This window comes from Hakea prostrata, chromosome 7, assembly GCF_041222555.1.
Source record: "Hakea prostrata isolate BN-2017 chromosome 7, UWA_Hpros_2, whole genome shotgun sequence".
Lineage (NCBI taxonomy): Eukaryota > Viridiplantae > Streptophyta > Magnoliopsida > Proteales > Proteaceae > Hakea > Hakea prostrata.
In genome coordinates this window covers 58,116,245-58,138,230 of record NC_142606.1, presented here as the reverse complement: position 1 = coordinate 58,138,230, position 21,986 = coordinate 58,116,245, and the positions used below count along the sequence as shown (strand labels likewise).

At 39.5% G+C, this 21,986-nt stretch overlaps 1 pseudogene; it reads right to left on the bottom strand.

Moving 5' to 3' along the window:
* Window positions 1–21,150: 21,150 nt before the first annotated feature.
* LOC149011481 (elongation factor 1-alpha pseudogene) lies at window positions 21,151–21,589 on the bottom strand (annotated as a pseudogene).
* Window positions 21,590–21,986: the final 397 nt, after the last annotated feature.

The window sequence follows — 21,986 nt, the reverse complement described above, 5'->3', positions numbered from 1 at the left end:
AATCAATGTTTAAAGTAAGTAATAAACAAATCAAGTGAATAAGAAAAGATAATCAATCAGAGTGCGGAATTTATCAAGTATTAATTACACATAAAGTAATCTCAAAAGGAAAAAGAGTGATCAGGAGTCACTCCTTCAAATATAGCGGAGAGTGGTTAATCAATCTTAGTTACAGCCAATATCAAGAACAAATCCATAAGAGTTAAAGATAACATATCCAGGTGTTTAACAGTAATCGAGGGAAATGGGGCACTACGCAAAGGTTTCTTCCATCCTAATGATTGTTTCTTCATAAGTGTGGACGAACTAAACCCAGCACGGCTGCTCCCTCATCATGGTGGGGCTAACCCTGGTACGAACCATAATCCTCCTCAGCACAATAATCCTGACTCTCATTGTAGCCATCACCCGAAGGGTAGTATGCAGGATCATAGCTCGTGTTGTAGAGTGCGCCATCAGAGTCTTCTACACCTGTAGAATAATCTAACAAATTGTACGAAAGGAATGAGTTCAAAAGAACTCAGCAAGGCAAGTCGTTTCATAATACACAATTCATTCGATACAAGTCACGATATGATGCAAGATGATATGAGACAATGATGATATATGATTCTAACCCTAAGTATGCTAGTCTCTAAGGTAGACATGCTTTAAGCCATAGCACCATAATTCTTTAGGTTGTCTGTCACTCCCCCTCAATCATACATGATATATTGGGTCTGCCGGGGTAATTGGGTAAAGTCCTCATCAAAACCATGGTTGGGGTTTAAGTCACCACTCTCTCACATCACCATTGGTATAAGTATTGGCGCATGTCACGGCGAAGCCTAGCCCAATGCAAGTCATCTACTTAGTCGTATCATGTCAGATCCGAATACTTTCCCTATGGCACCGACCAACTCGGTTCCGTATCCTTCACGCTAGAGTTAGCGTATCCTATGGCTCCCACCAACTCGGACTACGGACTCATCAACCCTATTGGTCATCCACAAATGGTAAACGAGAAGCTCTCACGTCCTCTCACGGGTTGGTTACCGGTCTTGAGCGCCCGTGAGCCCAGGTCTATCCATTTGCAACCCTACCAATAAATGACCCCTTTTGGGTATCCGCAGTATGGTTTAAGTCCTCTCACGGAGTGGTTACCGGTCTTGAGCGCCCATCAACCATACTCTACCACGGGTGGTTCGGTTTCAATACCCTTCCGATTCGGGTTTGATACAACAAGGATAATCCTAACCATACACCTAGACAATCCTATGTATGTCATCCAATAACCCGGGAAAGTGTCGATGGACACCTTCGGAGAATATCCCATACTATTCCCTCCGATGTCCAAGGACAGAAGTGTCGAAAGGACACTTGTCAATCCCAAGTCATACGTAGTCATTCACAAGTTCAATCTCATCATATCATATCAAATCAATAATTCATCATATAATTAAAGGCATGTCATAACATGATTAATCATATACATAATCATAAAGGATAATTAAACATGATATTCCAAATGACATATAACATACAATTACAGATAAAAATGCATATAATAGTCATGCATAGTTAAGGAGTACACATAGGAAATATATCTACTGAGTTCTCAAAGTATAGGCATGTTTACATAATCAATGTACTTGAGTTAACGACCGTCCTTACCTTAATCGAGTCGTAAATAAAATCAATGATCATCAAGAATAGTCCCAAAAGTCAGTGTTGGTACCCTAGACAACATACAAGTAACATCAGAGAAGAAAACAATCGAATCGGAGGTCAAACGAAACATTTCGGTCAAGTACAGGGATGTTAACATCTCTTGGTTGACTTGGCTTGGTCGCTGTTAGTTGACCAAGACTTGTTAACAATGGGCAGAATTTAAGATTTGGCCCGAAACTGACCTTCCGGTGCTCCGATCGACACGAAATTTGGAGGGCGTGATTATAACAATATGAGGACACTACACACTAAATTTCATGACGATCCAACAATCCAATTATAAATGCCCAAAAAAAATCGAAGCCCTATGTTCTATATGATAAATATCAAAAATCGAATTAGAATTGATTGAAATTGTAAAGAATGATGGGAATCAATCAAGTGAATGTTAAGAATTAAGTTTGAATCATGAATTCATAATAATTTTGACCTAACATGCATCTACATATCAGTTTTGAATCAAGAATAGGTTGAAATGAAAGGAATCAAAGCAATGAAATGTAAGCAATCCTAATGGGAGCATAACATAGCAAGAGTGGGGTGATAATCATGGAATTGAAAGGGGGAAACTCATGGTTAAGTGTTTGCAAGGTTGCAGCACTTCAACCATGGTCTTAAGGTCATAAATTGATACAATAATGAATAGATTAGAAGAAGAATAAGAGGAATCATACCTTGAGTTGATGATTGAGGTGTAAAACTAATGATTGGAGTCAAAGATCTTCACAAACACCAAGGAAAACCCAAGAGAGTGACACTTTTCGTTCTCTAGAGTGCCAATGATTGGGGTAGACCCACGGTTCAAAATGTCGGCGACATATCGCCGACACAGGGCGATATGTCGCCATGTCGCTCGGGGGCGACACGACACCCCCAAGTGACACCGACATCGCGAGAAGTCGGTCGATAAATCGCCGACTTCTCGCGATATATCTCTAACGGTCGAAATATCGACCATTAACGATATATCGCGAGAAGTCGGCGATTTCGCACTTTCGCCCGAATTCGTTCGATTTTTTTTTACTTTCTCTCTCTTCTCTAGAGCTTCTCTCTCATTTTTCGCACTTTTCACTATATTTTCGTCCGATCTTCGACATCTACGGGTACATCTTGCTTCCTTGTTGCCGGATATCACGTTGTTTCTGTCGATCAGTAGCTGTTTCGCACAGATCTGAGAGTTTTTTCGTCAAACAGGTAACCATTCTTATCCAAGTAATTTTTCACAAAATGCATGCTATATGATGTTGGTTGATTTTGAAATTAATATATGTTGAATACCATGTGCCGATCTACGATTTCACGGAGTCGAAATTTTTTTCCGCAAAGTATTTTATTTTTTTATTTTTGTGGGTAAAAAATGATATTTTGATTATCTTGTATGATTACTTTTTAAGTGATACAGTGGTTGTATGATGATAGAAAAAACATATGTGGAACTCCGTGAGCCGATCTACGGACTCACGGAGTCGAAATATTTTTTGACCCAAAAATAAGTTATTTTATTTTTCAAAAAATATCCTGATATTAATAAAAATATCAATAATTATGAAAAATGCAAAAAATAGGGGGAAATGGGGGGAAATGTTTTGAAAATTATGGAATAATTATATAAGTATTTTTCAACTGTTGGTTGTGTTGCCCATGTGGCTTCATCGCCGGTTTTGATATGGGCAGCCTATTTTTATAATTATATCATACATGCAATATTCATAATTTCATATATGATTGTTTATATGTGTATAAACAATTATAATGATGTTGTTATTTGTTAATGTTATTTGAATGCAACAGTCATCATGTCTGCTGGTGGGAGTCAGAGGGGAACTGGGTCTTCCCAGGGTGGACGGGGGGAGGGTCAGGGGGTCGGGGACAACTTCGAGAGATCGGCAGTAGGAGGGAGGGGCCCGACCCAACATGGCAATATTGTACGGCTATTGATGGAGACAAAAATAAAGCGAGTGTAATTTTTGTCACAAAAGAATATACTCGGGTGGCATCGGTAGGTTCAAGGGTCACATCCTTTGGGAGTTCAAAGGATGTGACTAAATGCACAGAGGCCCATCCAGATGTAATCAAGTTACTCAGGGATTTACAAAAACAAAAGGGGAAGAAGAAAGATGATCGGAGGAAAGTCAACAGAGCACTAGATGATGCAGTGCGGGGACCGTCATCATATGTGGATGATTCAGATGATGATAGGGATGTTGATCTTGTTGATGTGGACAAAGATCAGGAGGAGAGGGATATGCGGCGGGCCATGGCAGAGACCAGACAATTGCACCATCAGGAGCAGGATATGGCCAGAGCTAGAGCTACAGGAGCTGGTCCATCTAGGCTTACAGGGGCTAGACCTTCTGATTCTGGGGGGAGGGGTGGTGTATTTGGCATGTTTGGCAGATCACAGAGTCAGCGGGCCCCTCATACATCAAGTTCAGACCGTTCAGTGCCACTACCACGGCAACCATCTGATTATCCACGCCGTCCAGACCCGACCATGGAGCAGGATCCTGATACATTCAAGAGAAAAGGGGCCAAGCAGCCCAAGATATCTGGTGCATGGAAAGGTATGGCAAAGAAGGTAAAGAAAGCAATTTCAAAGTGGATTTATTACAATCACATCCCAGCAAACACAGCACAGGGTCCATACTATACGAATATGATTGATACTATTGCAGCGGCAGGCCCTGGATATAATGGTCCCAACCCTACAGAGTTGATGACCACCCTCCTTCAAGAGGAGAAGCAAGAGCTGCAGGAGTATATTGATAGTATGAAACCCTTTTGGGATACTTATGGATGCACCATCATGTCTGATGGATGGACCGGCCCGACGAGAAAGTCCATCATCAACTTCATGGTATACTGTGATTGGAGAACTGTCTTCTTGAAATCAGTGGATGCTACTGGTCATATGAAAGACCACAGATATATCATGGGTCTCCTGCAGGATGTGATCGATCAGGTTGGTAGGAAAAATGTGGTGCAAATTGTCACTGACAATGGCTCCAACTATAAGAAGGCCGGTGAAGTGTTGATGGCTTCACCTGATTATAACCTTATGTGGACACCTTGTGCTGCACATTCAATTGACCTAATCTTTGAAGGACATTGGAAAAATCAGCATTGTCCACAACACCGTTGAGAGTGCAAGACAGGTAACCAACTTCATCTACAATCATAACGTTGATTTGGCAATGATGCGGAGATCATGTGGAGGTGAGTTGGTGCGACCTGGTCCGACAAGATTTGCGACAAATTTCGTCGCCTTGAGCAGCATGCAAGATAAGAAGTCGGGCCTCAGATCCATGTTTGCATCGCAGAGTGGTTTGATTGGGCTGGATCCAAGTAAGATAACTATCTACTATTTCATCTTATAAATTATTATATTTATATTATGAGTTTATGATTATCTTGTATGATATTTATTGTCTATTGACTTAATGAGTTTGTGATAATTCAGCACGACCAATGGGCGCGCCGCACAGTACACAATATCATCTGATGATTTTTGGAGATGTGTTACTGTAGTGTTGCAGACCATAGATCCTATAGTAAAGGACTTGCGTATGGTGGACTCTTCCTTGAGGGGACCCACTATGCCCCACTTGTATGCATCCCTTGAGCGTATGAAGGATGCTATAAAGGCAGCAAACCCTAGAGGACATCGGGCTTTCTTAGATATTGTCGATGCACGATGGACAGCTCATCTGATGCATCCTCTTCATAGGGCCGGTAAGTAAATATTCTGGGTTGTTGATTTGTAGTTGTAGACTTGTAGTCTTGTAGACTTGTGGGCTTGTAGCATTGTAGGTATTGGTACTTTGGTAGTTGGTACTAATTTTAAGCTTTTTTAATTATGCAGCATATTTTCTAAACCCTAAGTATCAATATAGTCAACATTTAGGGTTGGACACAAACCTATTGGATGCCCTGCTACAGGTGATAACGAAGTTGGAGCCAGATGAGATGCTCCAATCATTTTGCCACAATGAGGTGAGACATTGGGAATTTCAAACGATTAGTGAGTTGTATTAATTGTTTAAATAATTTAGATAACCAATCAATACTAATGATTGTATTATTGCAGATCAAATTGTTTAGAGATGCATTTGGGTCTTTTAGTGGAGCTGGTGCTGTACGGGGCAGAGAAACCATGGATCCAGGTTAGATACTTATATAGTTAGATCCTTAGGGCTTAGATGCATAAATGTTTTGAGTCTTTTGACTTTTGAGTTTCTAACTTAATGTTTTTGTGATAATGCAGCTGAATGGTGGTATCTCTATGGCAATAGTGCATCAAACTTGCGAAGATTGGCAATCAGGATCTTGTCTCAGACTTGCTTTGCCTCTGGATGTGAGAGGAATTGGAGTACATTCAGCATGATCCACTCCCAGAGGAGGAACCGGTTGGGAAGCCAGCTTCTAAATGACCTCGTATTTATTCACTATAATATGAGGTTGAAGTTGCAATATGCCGGGAGCGGGCTCGAGAATGAAAGGCAATACATCAATCTCGATGATATATTTGATGTTGCCGAAGATGACCAAGATCCCCTCACTCGGTGGATGTTGGACGGGGGTGAGCCGGTATTGGACCAACTTTGGAGGGAGGCCCCGACCCGAGAACTAGCTCAAGCTGCGGGGGTTAATGTGGGTGAGTATATGGCCATTGAAGAGGGTCAGGCACATGCAAAGGCAGCTGCCACTGCTGATGAGGATTGGATGATGGCACCAGGCACGGAGGAGCCGTAGGACGACAATCCCGATGACACACTCTCGCCTAGTCAGACTGGTGGAGATGATGATGGTGGTGGTGGTGGTAGTGGTAGTGGTGGTGGTGGTGGTGGTAGTGGTGGTGGTGGTGGTGGAGGCATTGGAGAGCGTATACATGTTCCACTACCAGAGACACAGCAGCCCCCACCCAGATACACTGGGGAGAGTCATTTTGATCATGCCACTCATGATTATGATCATGGTGGTGATTATCAGTGTGGTCGTCAATATCTTGATACGAGGCCGAGCCACCATCAGAGGGGAGCTGGCCATGACTATGTTAATCCTTGGGATGCGGCGATTGCGTCAATGGGGTCCATGAGCTTGGATGAGTCTGTAGGCTCCACAGCAGGTTATTGGCCTACGGGTAATTATGGTGTCCCTCTCCCTCCTTCAGATGGACAGTATGATATGGGAATTAGTAACCCCTCTAGTTCTTCGTATCATGGGAGCTATGGTGTCCCCTCTAGTTCTTCGTATCATGGGAGCTATGGTGTCCCTCTCCCTCTTTCACAATCAGAGTCATTAGTACCAACAAGGGCATCTGATGGCATGCAGTACGTTCCTTGGCCCTATTCTCACTTCCCTCAAATTGGAGTTCTCATGGCAGCGGAAGATGACCGCTATAGAACTGTAGTTAATGATTACTTAGACCATTTTCAATATCGTATGAGATGGGATGAGTATGTGAATTTGTTGGGGGGGCATCACTAGAGATAGTCTGAGTCAGAGGAGTTCAATCCACCTAGGCACGGTACTTGGTACTGAGAGTTTCAGATTTTATATGGTTGGATGACTTTATGTATTACAGTATTTGTACAATGAATTGTAGACTTTATATGATTTGGTTTTATGAGTTTTTAGGTTTTTAGTTTCGGGGCTTTCGTCCGCGTATAGTAGGACATGGGTCGATTAAGAACATTAGTTTAGGTAATGTTTTAGATCAAAATAACACTACCAATGTGTTTATTGGCCTCAAATTAGGCTACACATCAAATTTCAGGTCAAAATGACCAAAAAAACCCATCGAAACAGGGGGTTCGATTTTCATCGAACCCCTACCAAAAGTCACCCGACTTTTGGCGAAATTTCGGCCGTGTCGCCGTGTCGCCAAGGAGTGACACGGCGACACGGCTCGAAATTTCGAACTATGGGTAGACCTTCATCCACGAGTTCCAAAAAGGTAGGGTCAAAATGGCAAGTAATTTTGTGAATTTTTGAATTTCATTACTGCTGGTCAACTGTCAGTCGACCAAGCAGTTGACCAAGGCTTGACAGCAACTTAGAACAGGGAATTGGAAGGCCAGACAGATCCGAATTGAGTTGGGTTTTCTCCTACAAGTCAATCAACAAGTCTAGTTTCAAGAAATACCTTCGGATTGAGCACGGGGGTTTAATAGGTGCTTCAACTAATTCAATCTTCATCGATACGCATATTTTCACTAAACACTGACAATGTGCTCAAGTAAGGGGCATCATTGTCAATGTCCATGGGCTCTAGATCAAGCATCGAATCTTCAACTACGAGGGCCCACAAGTCTCTTCTACCTCCACTTCGGGTCTTCGGACCTGCAACAAGATAAAATCCGGGCCGGGTCAGGGTTAGGATAAGGCCGGATTTTACAAATGACATTGTCAAGAGATCATTGAACCAGTTAAATTAATTACCTGGTAGGAATACGGGCAAGTGCATCATCGCTGAGGGATTCGAAGGCTTGACGGTCGGCTGGCATCAGACAAAGCGAACTCCATTCGGAGGCTTTCTCAGAATCCTGCGTGACCCGATCGGATGCGTTCAAAGTCCATTGGGGAACGAAGATCTCCTCCGATCCCTGGATATTCCGTTGTTTCTTCGGGACAGTGGCATCGATCGAGTCATGCTTCCTCTTGGTTCGGACAAGAGGAGGGACGACCTCATCCTCCTCGATAGGCTTTTTTCCTTTCCCCGAGCCTTCACCCATGGGTCTTTGTATTCTTAAGCTCCTGGTGGATAGCTTTGGGGTGGGGGAGGCAGTTTCTCAGCTATAGCTCTCTCAGTCGGTGTCACCGTTCGAGGAGACCTCTTCTCTGCAGCCTCAACCCCCTTGGCTACATTGGCTCGGATGGCTTCCGGATTAACTCTTGGAGGCACTGCAAAAAAGATGGGAGTTAGATAACTCGATGAAGTGATATGATGATCAAAAAAAAACACAAAGATTAGAAAGCTCACACTTAGCCAGCCCCCAATATTGAAGGATAGTGGTATATTCCATCTCCAAACCGTGAATTTCTTGGAACCACGGAATTGACTTGATCTTGTTGGCAGCAGCTTGTTCAGCATTGTTCAACGAAAGAACGCAGTTAGCCTTGGTATAAGAAACAAGCTGATTCCAACCAATCGGGAAGTTCAAATCTTTTTGGGGCGCTCGGCAGAAAAAGTACCATTTGCGCCACCCTTTGTGATTGGAAGGGCAGGTACCCCTAGCTAGGATATTGCCCGACCATCCAAGCTCAGTCTCGTTATGCTTGAATAGAAAAACCCAACTTGGAGGGTTGGATTGAGACAAAGCATAGAAATGTACAAAAAGAGCGAGAGAAGGTTCAATGCTAAGTTCGAAGCATAAACCAAGAAAGCCAACAATATGGCGCCAGCTATTGGGGAGAAGCATTCCAGAACAAATCTCCCAGTGGTTCAAAATGGCAGAAAACAGAGGATTGAAAAAAGGAAACCGGACTCCACTTTCCAAATTGTCCAGGATCTGCGAAAATTCGTCAGTAAGATTCGAGTTGGCTCTCTCATCAGAATTGGGAAGTCGAAGAAAATAGTTGGAGGGAAAGTCAAAGTGTTCAAATGCCGAAGTCAATTCGGCATCGATATATTCAGAAACAAAGGAATTTGGGTCTTCTTTGGGTATGTTAGATTGCCGAGGGGCTTTGGTGGCCGCTTTCAAAGTTTTAGATGGTTTGGAGTAGAGAGGCAGGGTTGGAACCTCAATATCTTTCTTTTGGCTCACTTCTTCAAACTCACGCCAAGCCTTAGTTAATTTCTGTTCCTCATTATATGATTGCTCGACGGAGGTAGAGACAGTGACCTCATCATCAGAATTGCCCTGATCGGCATAATGTTCAGGGGAGCCCTTGTCAGATGTTTTACCACGTCCCATTGCAAGGAAAGTCTGATTGTGACTTTTAAATCGGAAAGAAAACGAATGCAAAAGTGAAAGGAGTAACTAAAGTAAGCAAAGAAGGCAAGAAAGTTACTAAACTTACTTGTTCACCGAGTAAAAAGCTTGGAAGCAGGAAGACAGCTAGGGCATAGAGAAGAAGACGACGAGTTTTTGAGTTGCAAACAAGAATGAAATTTGAAAAAGCAACAAGCGGTTTTTAAATAAGCCATCCAGTGGGCACGTGTATGATCAAGATCAGTTCAGATCAACGATCGTGATCGAGAGATGATTCGAAAAGGCGTGAATGAATCGAATCAAAGTTGACGTTTTGAGGAACCGTTGTTTTGAGTTAAAAGCAATGATGATTTCGACTGTAATAGACACGTCGTAACTCCCATGTAAAAGCTGAAGACGTTTGCATAACTCGAGGAAAACGATGACGCAGCAGCATTAAATACAACTTGACATTCAAGAGAACAAGCAATCGTTCGGATTCCTTGTTCGGTATTCACATTCAGTTTGAATCAAACCAAGCCCTCGGCGTTCCTGAACGCTTGGTCTGGGGGCTCGTGATACAGGAAAAAAATATCGTTGAACCGGGTCCGTCCTTGGTTCAACCTTCAACCTCGGTCAGGGGCAAACTGATCGATTTAGGTTCGGGGCGAATCGGGTTCGAAGATGACGTGCTAAGGAAGAAACCTTACACGATCAACAGGCAAACACGAGTCTGAGATTCTCGGGATGAATAACCCATCAAAGAGACGGTTATCAGCACTCACGGGAGCGGACGATCGTGCCAACTTGGATAACTACCACGACCGAAGCATCAAGATCGTGTAATCAAGGGAAGTTATCCATTACCCCCACTAACGGGTCTAACCGTCAAGATCTTATGGTCACCAGAAGAAGGCACGTACTAACTCAACGAACGGGATTAAAAGGTAAACTCTATATAAGTCAGAATCTGCGTACAAAGAAGGTATATGAATCGTATTCCCAGTTATCGTATTCATACTTTAGTTCTACAACTAGTCAGAGCCTTTGTGATCAGTTCATTAACTGACTTAGCCATCGGAGGTGGACTCCCGACCCCCACGGTCGGGCCACATCTGACGATTGTTTTGCAGGTCATTCTCAAGTGATTTAAGGGCTCAGCAGATTTTGGACGCGTCAATTATCAAATAACATCAAATCATCTTCTATATTCTTACATCTTCTTCATTTCAATTCCAACTTCCTCATCATTGCCATATGTTGAAATGACAAGATCCTTGACTGAACTTCATCTCTTTTGATTTGATTTTCGTGAGAGTTTATTTCTTATTTGGTATATATTGCTTCAAAAGCACTCCAATTTGTCACGCATGATGATGAGCTATAAGGTTGGCTCAAAGTGCGATAGCAATATTTTGAAGTAAAAGGGAAAGGGGTTCTCTGAATATATTTAGGAGTTACTCACAATCCTTTTGGATTTTTATTTTTTTAAATAAAATATATAAAATCCAATTAATAGGAAAATTGATAACAGTAGGTGTCAAAGTCGGAGTCGGGTACATAAACAAGTGCATGTGTTCGCCTTCAAATCTCCTCCTTTGTGTCTCTCTTTAGTCTTCTGCATCCAAGAAGTAGCCATAACAATTTTTCATTACTATACTAATTTAATCATTCCAAATAAAATAACATTAACTATAATAGGTTTATCCCAAATTAAATGTTGGGGTAATTGTATTACAAATTCTTCAAACATACAAAAATGAAATTGCAATACAATTGAGAGATGAAGATCTTTAGCTAATCTGGAGAGCTTGATGTTGCAAACGAACGAACCACCGATCAATGAGGTTGAATCACACCTTGAGTTATGTTTTTAAGGTAATTGATGCACCCTACTACCAAGGGTTCTTCGCACCACCACCTCCAAGATAAAGCAACCTCCAACTAGAAGATAAGGTAGTTCTTCTAGTCCCTTCAAGGAGCCAAAAGCTAGAGCACAACACTGAGACAAATTCAAATAAAGAAATTAACTTTGTAACACAAATAATGTGAGAGTGAGGAGTGTCTCCATTGCACACCACATGCAAGGAAAGGTTGGGTTTATATAGGCCCAAACCTCACCTTACACCACTAAGGATTCTTAAGGCAATGAATTGGATTTAATCCATTCAATGACCTAAACCCCACTCACGGTAATGGCCATGAATGGTCATGAAGTTGAAATGAGAATTGATGGTCAAGAGTTAGAATTGAAGTAAATTCCACCCTTCAAGTAACCCCACCACACCACCATGATCAAGACCATTAAGACCCATGACCAATGTCATGAAGAGCCTCATAACCAAGGTCATGAAGGGCCTCCTTTACTCATGGTGCCTCATTACCACCCTTACCTCAAGGGTCCCACACACTAACAAAATAATTAAATAAAAGAAATGCAAAAGCTAATTTTGAAACTTAATATAGATTTTTAATAAAAAACCTAACATTAAACAAATTTCATATAACAAACAACCAATTAAAATATCAATTATGAACATAATTTTACTTAAAATTGTTTAATATCATGTGTCGTTTGGAATAGATTAAACTAAATTGACCAACAATTTAATCACAATAGTAAATTAGATTCAACCAAACCTAATTCGATCAGTCCAACAGAGAATGGATGCTTTTCTAGTTCTCAATCCTCACCCTTAATTAATTCCCAATTTAGTCTTGTAATGGTAAAAGCATCTTGAACAAGGGTGTCCCAATCTTTTTGTCGATTGAGACTTATAACTCCGGGTCTGAACCAAGGTCCGAAATATCAAATTGTTGCCATGTCGGTGACTGGCAACACCACCGACATGGCGACATTTCGCCGGCATGTCGGCGGCTTTTGGCAAGGATGTTGATAAAAATTTGACCCCTAATTTTGGGAGTATTTAGGGTTGTTTTGGCTTGAAATTTGTTGTGTGGCCTAATTTGAGGCCATTAAACACACTCGGAGCATTATTTTGACTTAAAACATCTAATCTAAAGTTTCTGATTGGTACATGCTAGAATATATGCAGAAAAAAACTGGAAGTTTGGAAAACTCATATAAACTAATGTAAAAATGTGAAGAGAACACAAATACACGACTGATGAAGAGAAGTATTAAAGTCTACAAATTATACAATTATGTTGAATATGACTCATGCTTCACATTTTGTTGCCGACAAACACGGGGTCCCGCTCCCCAAAGAGAGGGCAGGGGTCCGGGGAGGCCGCCTAGGCAGGGGTGTGGGGGCAGCACCCCAGAGCCTATAGAGGTCTTATGTCACTTTGGCGAAAACCGAATGAAAAATTGGTGAAAAACCGAATGAAATTCTGTTAACTATGAAGAATTTGGCGATATATCGCCGAAAATCGACTTTTCGTGATATATGGCCGAAATTGCCGATTTTTCAGTGATATATCATCGACATTTGGTATATATCATGTCGTTGGGGGGAGTCGTGTCGCCCCCCACGACTCCCCCTAGCGATAGGGGGATATATCGCCTTGTGTCGGCGATGTAGTGCTGACACTTTGTTCTGTGGTCTAAACCAAATATGGACTACTGAGTAGCTCTACCTTAAAGATGTGGCAAGATTGGGAACAAACAACAAGTCGGGTAGACTACATGTAGTTATAGAAATAATGGATTGAGGGCCGTATTCATTCATGGTGAGATATCCAATGTTTGACAAGACGAGTTGCGGTCTTAAACCAGTTCATAGAAAGGTCAAGAATTAGATGTTTACCATTCTCCAAAACTTTGAAAATCTAGGGGAAAACAAAATGAGGCTTTATAGACCGAGGAATGCCAAGAGGCTTTCGAAGAGTTAAAAAGGAAGCTCGGGTCAACAGCAATACTAGCTTGACCATCTCTCGGGGAAGATTTGTTTGTGTACTTGGCAACATCCCCATCAACAATCAGTGTAGTGCCTACCATTCTCCAAAGCTTTGAAAAATTAGGGAAAAACACGGGGAAGCTCTATTGGACCGAGGAATGCCAAGAGGCTTTTGAAGAGTTCAAAAGGAAGCTCAGGTCACTAGTAATACTAGCTCGACGACCATCTCTCGAGGAAGATTTGTTTGTGTACTTGGCAACGTCCCCAGCAACAATCGGTGTAGTGCTCATGAAAGGAACCATCCAACACATGATGTTATGTTAAGTCACATACTTGTGGATGCAGAAACTTGTACTGTGGGTCCAAATTTAAATCAGGGCTAGTGCTTGGTAGCTGGAGGTTGACAACCAAGCACTAGCCCTGATTACTGTGGGTCGAAAGTTAAATCCCTTCTTTCAGTCTCACCCGATCAGTATAGATTTTAATATATCTTCCCACTGTCATCTAGCATATATATTGCTCAGCCAGAGAATTTAGTTCCAGTTCTTTATCTATTCTTCTAAACGAGATCCAAACTGAAGAATGCAACAGCACAATCTTATGGGAGTGACCCTATTCGAATAAACCGTCGGTTCAATTGGGGAAGATGATAAGCTTGATTCTTGAGTAACAAGACGAACTAGGGTTCTAAGGTAGCAAATTACTTAATTCAAACTAAAACAACCTGAACATGGTTAACACTTATGAAAGCCCACCCAAAAAAGTGAAAGCAAGCTTTTTTATTTCAGTCACTACTGCAATGCATAGTTTTCTAACCTACTGTACTTCAATTTTAGTTGAAATCCAGTCATGATGTTTCTGCATGATACGATAAGCTTAACCCTCAAATTCAAAACGCATACAATATTCCTCCCATAAAGTCTTACTCTTTACTTGAGAAATACATCATTTCCATGCCAAAGATGCACTAAGGGCATGTTTGGGAGATTTCAAATTCCTGAATTTATGAATTGGGGACTTATACCTGTTTGGTTGTAAAACATCTCTGAATTCAAGAAATTCAGGGATTTCACTTTTTTGCCCAAAACGTGAATTAAGCCATTCTTGGGTATTGAGTGAAATCCATGGATTCCATCGTAAGTGAAAAATTGATGAAATTTGTGGATTCAAGTTGAGTAACCTAATGGAACTTTATGAACTTTGATAGATTTGAGAATAATCAAATAGTTAATATTTTGAACCATGAATACTTAGATTTGAAATTTGTAGATTTGAAATCTCATTTCAAATTTCTGGTTTCATATAACCAAATAGGCTATAAAAGCTTTGATGGATTTATACTCCATTTTAGTTCGCCCTTCTGAACATAGCGCAGGGGTTAAGTACCTTAATTGGAAGTTCCGTCTTCATCATAGTTTTGAGTACTCTCCTTTTGTCAAGCAAATACGGTATGATTTAGTTTCATCTATTTGAAGAAATGAGATTCATGTGTCACCCTAGTTAGGAACGACACATTTAATTAAACAGGGGAGTTAAAAACATTATAAGCTTTAGTTGTTCGAAATGAAGTTAATGCCCCCAACTAAAATCCGTACCCGATGGATTGAGTTATAGAGTCCAGATCCTCTACCCATTGGGGTAAAAGATATATACTCCCTTCACACTCTTGTACCACATATTTAGGAGTGAGATCTATCTTTAAGTACTGACAAAGTGGATCAGATATGAGTTCTTCTCTTAAATATATGATGAAGGATGTGATGGGAGCACAATCCTCACTCCAGCGGATGGAGGAGGATCCCGACATGGTGTTATGTATTGGCCAAAAAGTTTGTAGCTCTTTAATTATGTAATAGTATAGTAATGATCTATTTTGTATCAAATAGATATACACCCTCAGAATTTGTAAACTATTACATTCATATCATCTACAAATTATTCTATCATCAATATCCCCTTGTATATTTATCCTTACTTCTTATAAGTGAGAAAATATACTTGAAAATCAGTCATGGCTGCTATTCATCCTTCCCTCTCTTTTTTTTTAAGCAGTTTGCAATTTTTGAAAATACTGTGGATGCAAGGTCATCACTTAAACCCCATTATTTCAACAAATCAAAAGAATTATGTTTGATATATCAATTGACCCATAGAGGGTGTAAGCACAATAGTGTACAAACTCACAAGGTATATATGTAATTTACGTGTATTTTTATTAGCAGACACCGGTGTGACCACATATATCTTGAACTAGTACCTTGCTAAATGCATAAACACAAGCACTAATTTCATCATACACAAGGAAGAAAGCAGAAAGAGTTTATATTGATATAACTCTCATAACTCCCGCCTAAATGTACGTATCATTACAGTAACTACTATGTTCTAGTACATTGAAATGATATTAAACACCCCTCACCCATAGACACTCATGTTATACTAAATAAAAAGATCACAAGAAATGGAGACTCCAATCCAAATATACCTTCCCCATCATCCAATGTCTTATTCATGGTGAGAAACACACGAATTTTGTGGCGTTCCACACGGCGTCTTTGAAAATCCACAAAAAAAGCGTTAATTGATGAAAAAAAACAAAAAATGGTTCTTTTACAAGAGCATAGGCTTCTACAACCCTAGTTAGAAGATTATCATTGAACATTCCTCTAATCTGCACAAATGTTGGATAAAACAAGGTATAAGAGTCAATATATAGTGTCTATTGTTAACAAACACATAGACGTCTCTAAAACTCTTAATAAAGGTCTCTAAAACTCATATGCAATAATGGTGACATCGGCCCATTTTCTAACCTCAATAAAGTTTGTAGTTGATTTCATGAAGTCAAGCTACTGCAGAATCTTGTTCAAATCAATGAACTTCAATGCCATCTTCAAACAAAATATGCAGTCAATAGTCCAATTATGAAAACTCATAACAAAGGTCTATAAAACTTTGCAAATGATCTTCATTTTCAGTTGCTTCTAGAAATACACTGAAGCATTTTATGAGTTATCCATGTCCATGGACCGCCAGCTACCAAAAACACCAATACAAAATATCAAAAGACACACTAGCAAAAGATCGTTAGAAAACATATGTACTTGAGCAAGTATATTTGGTGACAATTGTGCAATAACTATGACTTTAGTCCATTTAAAAATGAAAATCAAGCTTACCAGATATATTTTATGATTTCCTCCAGTGTCCCATTCTTAGCATTTGAAAGCTCATTATCATAATTCTTTTTCATCACTTAACAATATAAGGTAGATGAGAAGATACAAATGGTCAAGTATATTAGGCTATGATGTTTCAATGGGGAACTTTAAGTTGTTATAACAAGTATAATGCCAATTATGCATTTGCTTCATGTTCATCACCAATGCATGCTTAAAAAATTATAAAAAAATAATAATAATAATTAAAAAAAAAAAAAAAAAAACCAACCATCCAATTTACTATCCAAATTTTTATCTACAGTTATTTTTTCTTTCTTAATTATAATTTCAATTCCATTCATTTCCAAATATTGAATTTTTTTGGGTACAATGAAACTTCTTGTTTACCATAATAATAATATAAATTTTTTTTATTTGTTCACATTCAACTTAGTTTTGAATATTGATACAAGGGTGTTTTGGTTTGTCAATTAAGAAAATCCATCTTGTTGAGGCTCTGCAATCATTTTCTCCCCACAAATCTTTTTTTGGCACTTTGATTTTCATTTCAAGCAATGGTGGAGGAAAGTTAGTTTGTTATTCCATTGTTTTTCTGAGTTTTCACTCTTATTTTTTACTAGTAAAAATCGCACGTGCAAATGCATGTAGAAATATATGGGGGAAAATTAAAAGAAAAAAAATTCAAGCAAGCATAAATTTGAAAAAACAATCATATTAAACATCATTTTATTTTATGACTTTCGAAGTCATTAATTGATATACTATGAGTTCTAAAGTGTTGGAGATCACCCGTACATCAGTGGACATTTGCTTCTTTATCTTTTGCACAATCAATAGTATTCATCTTCAGCACTTGTTCAAAATCTCCAATTGAAAATTGGAGAAACAATCTTATGACCAATTTCTTTGACAGCCTGAAGTAGCAACAAACAAACCTCTTGAAATTTCAATAGTGATCATTGAGATTTAAATATGATATTCTGAATATAACAATTAAATACGTTTTACTTATTAATATAGCAAATATCTGAACTCATAAAAGAGCTTATCAGTTATTTGCTTAATCTTTATCCATTACATTCTTGCCATTATATAAATTTCGTTTTGAGAGGAAACTTATTCTTTCTATATCAGTGGTGATGCAAGCCAGATTGATGATAACTTGAATGCAAGCCAGAGATGGAGCAAAGAAGAACACCAATTTCAAAATGGTCGCCTTGTCTTTATCCAAACAGGTTTGCATACTAATGCACAAAACTTTGTTTTCACTGCATTTTATTTTCTCAAACTTCATGATCTCTGCCTCATTGTTTGTAGGTGAAATGTCAAACACTGACTGGTGTAATGCGCATTTTCCTGAAGTTGAAGTTCTAATTCTGGATTTCTTTGCAAAAAAGTACACCTTACCCTTTTTCATTTAGAAAATGGAGAAGCTAAAGGTTTTAATCACCATTAACTAAGGCCATCACTAGGGGTGTCAATTTATAGTCCAAACCATTAAAACCGAACCGCACCGGCCCGTTATAGCCCAAATCGGCCCGAACTGAACCTTAATGGGCCGTAATTGGGCTGAGGGTTGTGGAGCCCACACCAACCCGAAACTGAACCGCAACCCGTTATAACCCGTGTACAAACCGCACCGTTGACACCCCTAGCCGCCACTGTGCCAAGTTAAATTATTTGACAAGAAAAGGTTGCCTGTCCACTTTAAGGATAGTAAGGTTAGAAAACTGTGTGGTCCCTTCCCTAAATGAAATCACAATGCCATTGAAAGACTTGCAGAAGATATCATTGTGATGTGTGAGGTTAGCCAAGCGTTGAGGAGTTGTCACCTAAATTTCCCATACGTATTGCCAAATCTTGTGGAGATCAACATCGACTATTGCAATGAGCTTTTTGAATTGCCCCAAGGATTTGCAATCTTGTCCATGTACAAAAGCTCAGCATAACCAATTGTCATCATTTATTTGCATTGCTTGAGAGAATTGGATCTATAATAGGTTTAGAGTTGTTAAGGTTGTACTATATAGGGATCAAATTTTGCACTTTTAATTATTCACTACCAGGGGTACAAGTTTGGCTTGGTAGCCATGACCCGCCCTGAGCTCGAATAGGGTTTAGGCTAAAGATTTTGGCCCTAAGGGCGGGTTAGGGCCAAAATATTTAAGGGCGGGCCTGGAGGGCTTGGGATTACTCTCTAGCCCGCCCATCCCATCCAGGCACGTCCCTAATCTTGGCCCTAATCTTGGCCTTGATTTTGGCCTTGATTTTGGCCTTGATCATGGCCCTGATTTTGGCCGTGATTATGGCCTTAATTTTGGCCATAATTCTGACCTTGATCTTGGCCCTGATCCTAGCCTTGATCTTGGCCCTAATCTTGGCATTGATTCCAGGCCCATGATTTTGGCCCTGATTTGAGTCTAGACCCTCCACCCATATGGAGAGGAATTAATTATAATCCACATGGGTGAATATTTGACACTTGTCAAATGTTAAAAACATGATCATGTTTTGTAAGAAAATTAATAAAAATAAATTATATTTTCATTACCAATGTAGTAAGCATCCACCTGATTTTGGCCTCAATCTCAGATCCTAATTTTGGCTCTAGTCTTAATGTTAATTTGACCATGATTATGTATTAGATTTTTACCGTAATCTTCACATTAACATTGATATAACTATAAGTCTCGACTTTGACCTTCAGTCATTTTGATAATATTAGACTATGAGTTCACTTTTTATATTATTTTTAAGATAATTTTTATTTTTCGAATTAAGTCATTTTTAGTTCAACAAATCCTTGATTTGTTAATTTGACCATGATTATGTATTAGATTTTTACCGTAATTTTCACATTAACATTGATACAACTATAAGTCTCGACTTTGACCTTCAGTCATTTTGATAATATTAGACTATGCGTTCACTTTTTATATTATTTTTAAGATAATTTTTATTTTTCGAATTAAGTCATTTTTAGTTCAACAAATCATTGATTTTTTTTTTTTTTGGACTAAGGTGAGATAATATATTATAAATAATAAAAGCTAATATATAGATAATTAATATCTAACAAATCTACATCCCCAACTTCTCATCATGAATATTGACATTTTTCTTTTGCCTCCAATGTGATATTTCAGAAAGAAAATAATAATAATAATAATAATATTAAGGACAGATAGCTATGTTTGTAATTAAAATATAATTTTCTTTAACTACAAAAAAAATATCAATACTAAATTATCGTTGATTTACTTGTTAACAAAGTTTTGAATATGATTTTTTTTTTTTTTTTTTTTTTTTTTTTTTGAATAAGGATATCAATGGGAGGGGTTTTCAATTTCCATCACCAAAGTAATTGGAGATTTTTTCAATTTCCATCATCAAAGCAATGAGAGACTTTCAAAGATCAATATAGAATTATGGAGTGTGCATTTATTTATGTTTAAAGCAACACTATCAACTTATTGACTATTTTATCATTTTGTATGAGCTTAAATCATCTTATATTTCTATGAATTTTATTTTTAGTTTACTGATAATACTTTTATTATTATTATTTTATGAATTTACATTTATTATTTTAGGTCCAAGAATATGACCAATTAAGGCTAAGGCCAAGATAGGGTCAATCAGGGCCAGGGACAAGGCTAATTAGGGTCAGGGCCAATTAGGGCCAGGGACAAGATCAATCAAGGCTAATTAGGGCCAATCAGGGCTAATCAGGGTCAGGGCCAATTAGGGCCAATCCGAGCCAACTCATCCTGACCCGGCCCAATTAGGGCCAACTAGGGCGGGAATGGGCTTGGCTTGGCCTTGTAGGGCTTAGGGCCAGGGACAATAATCATTGGCCCTAAACTAGGGTCAGGGCATGAATGGACTCAGATTAGAACATATAGGGCTGAGCTTGGGATTATCAAAAGCCCGCCCCAGTCCGGCCCTAGTTGCAGCCCTATTCACTACCCACTACCCACATCTTCGTGCTTACAGTGTATGTATGCTAAAAGCTCATTATTTACATCTGAGTACTTGTAATACATGTGTGCAGTGAAAATTTCTTAATGAGAGAGTTACCGTTTGATTAGATCCTCTTTCGTTGTTTCTTGTCTGCAACCCATTTAAGCATTTCATAGTGGAAAGCCGTATTGCACTTCAAAATCTATTCATACAAAATAACTACCAGAAAACAACATATCAAAATTAAGAATTGAAATGACATAGTTTTTCATTAAAATGGAAAAATTATGTACACTAAATAATAAATCCATTCACCACCGGGGGTGGTGGTCTAGTGGTCCCAAGCTCTCTCCCTAGTGGTTTGGTAAACCTCATGTCTTCGGTTCGAATCTCCTCTGCTCCTCTGTTTCTTGCATTGGACAGTTGTGTGCTTTGGGCTAATGCTTGTACAGGTTGCACTTGATAAAAAGTCCGAGCATTGCGTAGCTGGAGGAACTATGACAAAAACTACTTGAAACTCGATTATGCAAAACTAAATCCCAAAACTGCTGAGTATTGACCATCAATAAAATAAACAGAAAACGCCACTAAGTGTCTACCACGAGAAGGGTTACATTTTACTTTCCCTTCCTGGCCAGCTAACTTAGTAACCTTGGCACCAGAAGGACCCTTTAATCCACGCTCTTGATGACACTAACAACAACGGTTTGTCTCATATCTCTCACAGCAAAACGACCCAATGGAGGGTCCTCAGAGAAGATTTCCACAACCATGGGCTTGGTTGGAATCAACTTAACAAACCTAACATCACCATTCTTCAAAAACTTGGGTTCCCTCTCAAGTTCCTTATTAGATCGCCTGTCAATCTTGGTGAGGATCTCAACAAAGTAGACAGCAATGTGAGAGTGTGGCAGTCGAGCACTGGGGTGTATCCATTTTCAATCTGGCCTGGGTGGTTCATGATGATGACCTGGGAGGTGAAGTTGGGTGCCTCCTTGGCTGGATCATTCTTTGAGTCAGAAGCAGCAACAAGACCACGCTTCAGATCTTTCACTGCAACATTCTTAACGTTGAACCATTGAAATGAAGAGAGTATTTTGGGGGTAGTAGCATCCATCTAGCACACAATCAACCAATGAAATGAAGAGAACAAAAAACTCAGCAATTTCGGAAGAACGACCCAATTGGAAGACAAACTAACAAACTGAAGAGGAAATCCTCACCTTGTTGCAACAACATATCATTTGCTTGACACCCAGTGGTGAAAGCAAGCAAGGCATGCTCACGGGTCTGACCATCTTTGGAGATACAAGCTTCAAAGCCACCAGTGGTAGAGTCGATGATAAGTACAACATAGT